Source organism: Chelonoidis abingdonii, chromosome 5 (assembly GCF_003597395.2).
Source record: "Chelonoidis abingdonii isolate Lonesome George chromosome 5, CheloAbing_2.0, whole genome shotgun sequence".
In the NCBI taxonomy this organism is placed as follows: Eukaryota; Metazoa; Chordata; order Testudines; family Testudinidae; genus Chelonoidis; species Chelonoidis abingdonii.
In genome coordinates this window covers 132,005,526-132,013,567 of record NC_133773.1, presented here as the reverse complement: position 1 = coordinate 132,013,567, position 8,042 = coordinate 132,005,526, and the positions used below count along the sequence as shown (strand labels likewise).

At 51.3% G+C, this 8,042-nt stretch overlaps 1 pseudogene; it reads right to left on the bottom strand.

The window, feature by feature from the left end:
• Positions 1–8,042, bottom strand: part of LOC116829574 (uncharacterized) — a 169,919-nt pseudogene that overhangs the window by 76,309 nt on the left and 85,568 nt on the right.

Here is an 8,042-nt window from a genome sequence, read left to right as displayed (position 1 = left end):
CATAGGGGTGAGAGGGGAATTTATTTTTATATATATATATATATATATATATTTTAGAAGTTTTAACAGGTTTACCCATCATTGCCATGTCGATATCAGAGCCAAAATGATAGACAATGAGCCTGTGTTAATGTGAATGCAATAACCAGATCTCGCTTGGTACCAGTTTAAAAGAGTGAGCCTTGTTCCACTATCCAGGGTGTGTTGTTTCTGGTGATTTTATTAAACTGAGGGCAGCTTCTGAGTACACACTGAGTAAACTGAGCATTTCTACCAAATGGTACTAGTTTAAAAAATTGACACGTGTGGTGGTTTTTTTTTTGTTTTTTTTTTTTGCAGGTGAATGGACTTTGAGTACTGAACAAATGATAACCAAATATCTAAGTAGCTGTGTGTCCTCTGGGACTGCCTTTTAATGAGTATTTGTACAGCTCCTAGCACAATGGGGGCTGTAATCCTGATTGGGGCACCTAGATGAAATTATGAATGAAACCATAATGTCTATCACAAGCATGCTGTAATACTGGCTAGATCTGAACACTTATGGTGTGGAAAATAAGCCAAACTTTTCCAATTCATCCCATGCAGACTATCAAGTAGAAAGGTACTTGAAACCTTGATGAACAGAGATGTGATTTGAGCACAGGATCATCATTGCCTTTTCACCAGATGGCATCCCACCGCCATCACTTTCAAATGTACTGTGCCTATCTGTAACGGCCTTGGCCGGCGCTCAGCTCCTGGTCGCAGGGGCTGAGCGAATGTAGTCTGCAGTCCGAGCCATTGGGTAGGGTGGACGGCGAACAAACAGAGTAGGTGCTCTGTCCCTTTGGAGCAGGGGAGAGCAACAAGCAGGTTAGAGGCTCTGGCCCCTTTGGGACAGGGCAGAGCAATAGACAGATTAGGGGCTCTGGCCCTTTGGGACAGGGCAGAGCACCAAGCAGTTTAGGGGCTCTGGCCCTTTGGGACAGGGCAGAGCACCAAGCAGTTTAGGGGCTCTGGCCCTTTGGGACAGGGCAGAGCTGGGGACAACTGGGGGCGATCAGGTTAAGTAAAGGAAGGGGGGAGTCTCCCACCCTTAAGGGGTGGCAGGGGGAACGCAGGCCCTCCCACTCCACTGCGTTCCAGCCCGGGGCCCTATCAGTAGCGGCTGCACGCACTGAAGGCGTCAGTGGGATCCGGCCGCAACACATGACCGCGTTGAGCAGCGGGCGTTTCCCACCTGAAACCACTCTGACCGGATGGTCAGTGGATCTGGCCGGATGCACACGGCCATCGCTCGGGGCCTCTGCGGCCTGCTGGAGTTAGCGCGCCCGGGCTCTCCCAAACTCCCCTCCCGGTACTGCCCTTCCCGGGCGACCAGGGGTTCCGCAAGCATAAGGTTCCTCAGCCGCTCGGCAGCCGGGGGTTCAGTCCAGTCCTCGAGCGTATCGCGGGTTCGTGCGGTCCCGGTCGCAGTCCTCGGAGTAGGTCCAGGGTTCGCGGCGGTCCCGGTCCAGTCCTCGGGGTACCAGGAGGTTCGGGCGGTCCAGTCCTCACCGTCCCGGGGTTCGGGTGGTCCGGTCCAGTCCTCGGGGTACCAGGGTCCAGGTGGCCCGGTCCAGTCCTCAGCGTCCTGAGGTTTGGGCGGTCTGGTCCAGTCCTCCGCAGGGCGAGCATCCGAAGGCTCGGCCCGCTGCTCTGGGTACTGGCCCCAGGGGAGGTCAGGCCAGGACCCCTCCGGATACCGGACGTGGGGTAAGCCGGGCCCAGCGGGAGCTCAGGCACCCACGTCTGCCTTCTCCGGCAGCCTTCTTCTAACTGAGGGCTGGGACCGGGCTTTTATACTTCCTGTCCCGCCCCCTGACTTCCTGGGGGCAGGAACCGGCAGAGGGGGCCTTGAACTTCTGGTCCCGCCCCTTGGCTTCCTGGGGGCGGGGATAGGCGGCCGGGCCTCTGCCCGGGACCTCAGGGTTTCTGGCCTATTCCCTGTCTCAGGAGCGTGGGGGAGGGGACCCCCCTCACTACACTATCACATTCAATGTCTATGCTTAGAAAACAAAATCCTCAGCCTGCATCCTTGCATGTAGCTGTACGAGGATGTAATTCCAGCTCCTCTTTAGTTTCATAGGTACAGGCAGGGAATAGTTTATTAATTCACACATGTTGTACAATCCTAGCTTTGTCCCCATGCTGGACAAATCTGCAGAGAGGCTGAGGAGTGAATGTGCAGGAGGAACCTAAACAGCCCTTATGGCTTGAGAAGTGGCCTTCCCGGAGCAGCACTGGCTCATGGAGGGCAGTAGGGGTATGTAGCAATTTGCAGCATGTTTGGACTAGGAAGTTTGCTCAATTCACAGGTGGCAACATGCTGTTCTAATCCTCGCTTCCCTGCTAGTTAGGACAATGTTGGATTTTGATTTGGGGTGGGTGAAAGCTTAGGCGCTGACTTCCCCTCTAGCTGGCGGGTGCTTGACCATCCTTCTGCCCCAGGCCCCACCCCTTCCCCAAGCCCCTGCCCCTTCCCACTTCTGCTCCACCCTCACCTCACCCCCATTCCACTTCCTTCGCCCAACCTCCTGCTCCCACGCTGCCTCTTCCCCCACACTCCCCAAGAGCACTGCATCCCTGCTCCTCCTCCTCCCTCCACGAGCATCCTGAGCAGTTCATGGCAGGCAAGAGGCGCTGGGGGGAGGTGCGAGCTTGGCTGCTAGTGAGTGCTCAGCTAATTTTTCCCTAGGGGTGCTCCTGCCCCAGAGCACCCACGGAGTTGGCACCTCTGGGTGAAGCAACACAGAATAAAGCTGCAAACCCTACACACTGTAATCATTTCTGTGCTAAGATGCTAACATGCTGAGCCAACCATTTCCCAAGGGCTAGTGCATTAGTTCTCGCAAGGCTCCTGATCAGTCGTGATCTTTATGCTCCTCTTTGACATAGAGAAGCGTGGACACGGCTTTATTAAGGGACTGATCAAGGCCTCAGTATGAGCCTGTGATCGAGCTGGGAACAGACCTCAGGACCTGGTGGCTGAGGTCAGCGTGCTCCCTAGGTCACAGTGCCTCTCAAAAGGGGTAATGTAATCTCATGTTTCAGGGTATAAACAAATCATCCCAGGGCTCAGGAAAGACCTTTCCCCTGTATACCGCACAGCCCAGTAGGCTAGGAGCACTTGAGGGAGTATTATATATTATTTGTATTGCAGTAATGTCTTTGAGCCCCGGACCAGGACTCTACTGCACTAGGCGCTGCACAGACACAGAAGAACCAAGACAGTCCCTGCCATGGAAGGTTTGTAACATTGTCTGGCTTGGAACGTGAAGCATTGCCCACTGCTAGAGGCAGGATGCTGGACTAGCCTAGCAAACCCATTCTATTTCCATATACTCAGAGCATTGCTGCACCAGGGTCGCTCTAAGCAAATCCTCCTGCACTTCACTGCACCTCCCCTTAACTACAAGAAGAAATGAAAAATGGGATTCTCTCTGTAATCAGGACTGACAAGCAGGAAACACTTTCCATGTTACATCCATTTGTTGATTAAGGCCATGTGATGACAGGGAGATCCAGCCAAAGGTCCCTTTTAGATGCTGTGACAAAGTTCCTCCTCTTCCTTGGTGGGTCCTGCGCTTATTGGCAGATTTGTTCACCTCAGTGATCTTCCCCTCTTGTGGAACCCACAGTCTGGGTCAGCTCCTCCTGTGTCTGATCAGGAGTTGGGAGGAACCCGGACCCGCCCTCTACTCCGGGTTCCAGCCCAGGGCCCTGTGGATCGCAGCTGTCTATAGTGCCTCCTGTAACAGCTGCATGACAGCTACAACTCCCTGGGCTACTTCCCCATGGCCTCCTCCAAACACCTTCTTTATCCTCACCACAGGACCTTCCTCCTGGTGTCTGATAACGCTTGTCCTCCTCAATCCTCCAGCAGTACACTCTCTCACTCTCAGCTCCTTGCCTTCTTGCTCCCAGCTCCTCACACACGCTCCTTCTCCTCTGGCTCCTCCCTGCCTGACTGGAGTGAGCTCCTTTTTAAATCCAGGTTCCTTGATTAGCCTGCCTTGATTGGCTGCAGGTGTTCTAATTAAAGTAGCTATCTCTACTGCCTTCTAGAAAGATCTTAATTGGCTCCAGGTGCCTTGATTAACCTGGAGCAACTGCCATTTGGTTACTAGGGTCCTAGGGATTTGTTTAGCCTGGGGCTAACATACCTGTTTCTCAGTACTTTACTGTAGCCATCTGGCCTTGCCCCATCACAATGCACTTTGCTATTAATTTATTTGGGAGAAACTGTGGGTTGGACCACTTTTAGCATGTGTGTGCGCGCAAGTACTGGATAGACTCAGAACTGCTCAATTCTCACCCTCCCATGTAAATAGCTCATGGAGATTTTCCTTTCTAAGAAGTAGGGGCCTGTGCTTTTGGAGCAGGAGGATCTGAATTTTATCCTCACCGGAAGTTAGATGTGTATAGCCATGGTGATAACCATGAAATCCTCAGTGGCTCCAGATTAGTCCCAATTTGTGGAAGGGACACTCTTAGCACAGAGAAACCAGGGTCTAGCTATTCCTCATTTTAGAAGCATTTTATTTATGGCACCAGGTTGAATCATTGACTGAGACCGTGGGCGGCAGGTACTATAGGCATGGGAAGGCATTGCGTTCCCAAACAGCTTGACGGCCCCCTGCACATGCTGCACCCCCAGGGCCATCCTGCCTGCTGTTCCCTGGGGCAGGCAAGCTGGGGGCTGCAGTGTGCCCCCAGGGCCACCACCACCCATCCTCCCAGTGCTGGGGCCACTCTGGCCTTGCCACCTGCCCAGCACTGGGCTGCGGCCGCTCCGGCTGAGCCGCCTGCTCAGCACTGAGGCTGGCAGCTCGGCTGGGGGCACCTTCAGGGGTGGCAGGGCTGGCTGGTCGGGGGTTGGGCCAAGTGGCGCAGCCTGGGGAGGCTGGGACTGTGCTGCCGGCCCTCTGGAGCCAGGGGGCTGGGGCTGTGCTGTCTAGCTCTCCAGTTCTTTGGGGCCAGGGGAGGGCTGGGGGCACTAGCCTGGGGCAGGGACCAGCAGCCACAGCATGGCAGGGGCAGGGGCTGGTGGTGCAGGGCAGGGGCCAGTAGCCACAGTGGTGGCTGGGCTCCAGTGGACGTGGAAGGGACAGGGCCTCAGGCAGAAGGGGCAGGGCTGTGGGGTTAGCCTCCCTAAGCCAGGGGTTCACCCGTCACCCATGACTGCAACTGATGTTCCAGTTGAGTTACTGGCCTCTGGGTTATTGGTTGTAGGAGATGATCACAGCAGATTGATTATGCAGCTGCCATTGGCAAGCCAGTAGGCAAGAATTGGGGGCTGGCCCCTCACTCCAGGGGTGGCGAGAACCAACACAATTTGTAATGATGAGTTAGTGTCTAAAGAGACACAGGTGTGCCTTCATGTCTGGTCACCACTGGCAGAAACCTTGAAATAACAGAGTTTGCCAACTCTTTGGTATAAATTTGCCAATTGTTCGTTTAAGGCCTGAACCAAAGTCCATTGAAATCAATGGAAAGTGCCTTATTGACTTCCTTGGGATTTGGATCAGTCCCTTAACAATCAGACTTTGCAAAAGCAACAGGGCCATCCCAGTTTGTCATAAAATCACAACAGCTTAGTGGTATCAAAGCTAGCGTACAAGGGGGCCATTATTATACCCCTTGACTGCAGTGGGAGGCATGAGGCTAGAGCAGTCATCAGTTGCAGTTCACCATTTCTGCTAACAGTTACATTATTTACTTTAAATGAATGTATTATGGGTCACATACTTTGATATTGAAGAGCCTAGAGAACCAGGGACCTAGGGGGATTTTCAAAAGGGACTTGGCACTCATCTGCCTAACTGGGTGCTGAGGAAAAATCCCACTAGGCACCTATTTGCATCTTTAGGTGCCTAAATATCTTTTAAAACCTAAGTACCTCTTAGAAGCTTTAGGGCAAGGTTTTCACAAGGGTGAGGGTACAGTTATCTCTGTGTTTGAATCCTTAAATGGCATGAGCTCCTAGAAAGGCAGAGCAGGAACCAAAGGTGGAAGCCAGACATGTTCCAATTACACACCAATTTTTCATTCTCACCCTTGGTTCTATCCCTCGCTCTGGGAGAAGAGTGAGGTCTAATAGAATCATGGAATATCAGGGTTGGAAGGGACCTCAGGGGGTCATCTAGTCCAACCCCCTGCTCGAAGAAGGACCAATCCCCATATTTTTACCTCAGTTCCCTAAATGGCCCCCTCAGGGATTGAACTCTCAACCTTGGGTTTAGCAGGCCGATGCTCAAACCACTGAGCTATCCCTCCCACCCTGTTAGAGTGCATGTGGGGAGGCAGTGCTCCTGGGTTTCTAGCCCTGATCTGGGGAGCAGAATGGGGTCTAGTGGGTGGGAGACAACATAGGCACCGGCTCCAAAAAATAGTGGGTACTCAGCACCTACTGGCAGTCCTGTGGATCAGCTCCTCCCTTTCTCCCCCAGTGCATCCCACCCGCTGGCAGCCCCACTGATCAGCTCCTACCCCTCCCCACCAGTGCCTCCCACCCACTGCAATCAGCTTTTCAGCTGAGCAGGGACAGGAAGAGGTGGGGGAGTAGCATAATAAGGTGAGGTGGGGTGGGGTTAGGAAGAGGCAGGCAGAGGTGGGGGCTTGGGGGAGAGGTGGAGTGGGAGCAGGGCCTGGGATGGAGCAGGGGTTGAGCCTAAGTGTCCCCTCACTTCGCCAGTCTGGAGTGCCTTTTAAACTGCTTTGCTGTGACAGCCACCACAGCCAGCCTTGCTCACACACAGCTTCTAGCATGTAAATTACTCCTGGCTGACCTTTCTGAGTACTTCTAGCCAGGCACTTTCAAATTATAATGCAGAGTAACCCCAGCAAATTCTCAGTCCCAGACTGGTCACCAGAAATGTGTCTTGTACTGCTCAGCTCTTTCCTTCTGGACAATACAAGCTCATCAAAAGTCTATCATTTCATTAACAGAAAATGATGTACACAAATCATGTTATCTCAAATGGAGGTTCTCAAACACTCCAGTCCAAACACACTGGCTTAGATAAGCAATAAAACAAGTTTATTAAATACAGAAAGATAGATTTTAAATGATTACAAGTAATGAGGCATAAAAGTCAGAATTGGTTACAAAGAAATAAAAGGTAAAACACAAACTAATATCAAACTTAATAAGCTAAGTAAATTCAAAGCAGAAAAGGTTTTTTTCAATATATGCTTACAGTGGTCTTGCAGGACCTTTCAGCTAGGATCCCTTCCCCAGTTCCATGATGCTTCTTTTGTCTTTCAAACATTGTTAATGCCTTGAGTGGAGATGAGGGGACATAGGTGATTTGGAGCCCCTGTTCTGCATTTTTATATCTTCGCGTCCTCTTTGAGAATCATCTCCAGCTGGGGTTCAGGCAATAGCCAGTCTGTTTATATGGAGAACCCCACAGTTGTTTCATAGTAAATTTCTCACTCACATCCTTCTGCCTGCCAAAGAATGACCACTTAACGAGGTGATAGTTCATTTGATTATGTTGACACCTGGCTGAGGTTTTGGTTAGCCTTTTGTCTCTGGGAAACCTGTCTGAAGCTGCTTTCCCAGACTTGGAAAAGGCCTTATACAGTAGTATTTTATAACTGTACATACAATATTTTACTGGGACAATAATGTTCAGAAGATTATGAGTTTTCAAATGATAGCTCGCAAGGCATACTTTGTACAAAATTTATCATAGTTTTGTAAGAAGGGGAACAAAGAGTACAGACTGTCACATATGCCCACTCCCAGGCTCCTGTTTTTTTACAATTGCTGCACACATCCCTGCTGGGGGCTGATGTCATCTGCCTAGTGGAGACCTGTTGGTTTTAGAAATCAATACAGGGACACAAAAGGCAAGATTCTGATCTCAGTTACAGTGAATGTGCAAATCTGGAATAACTCCATAGACCTCAATGGAATTATTCTGGATTTATATCAGTGAAACTGAGTTCAGATTACGTCCTAGGGTCCCAATCCTCAAAAGCATTTAGATGCCTAACTAACTAACTTTGAG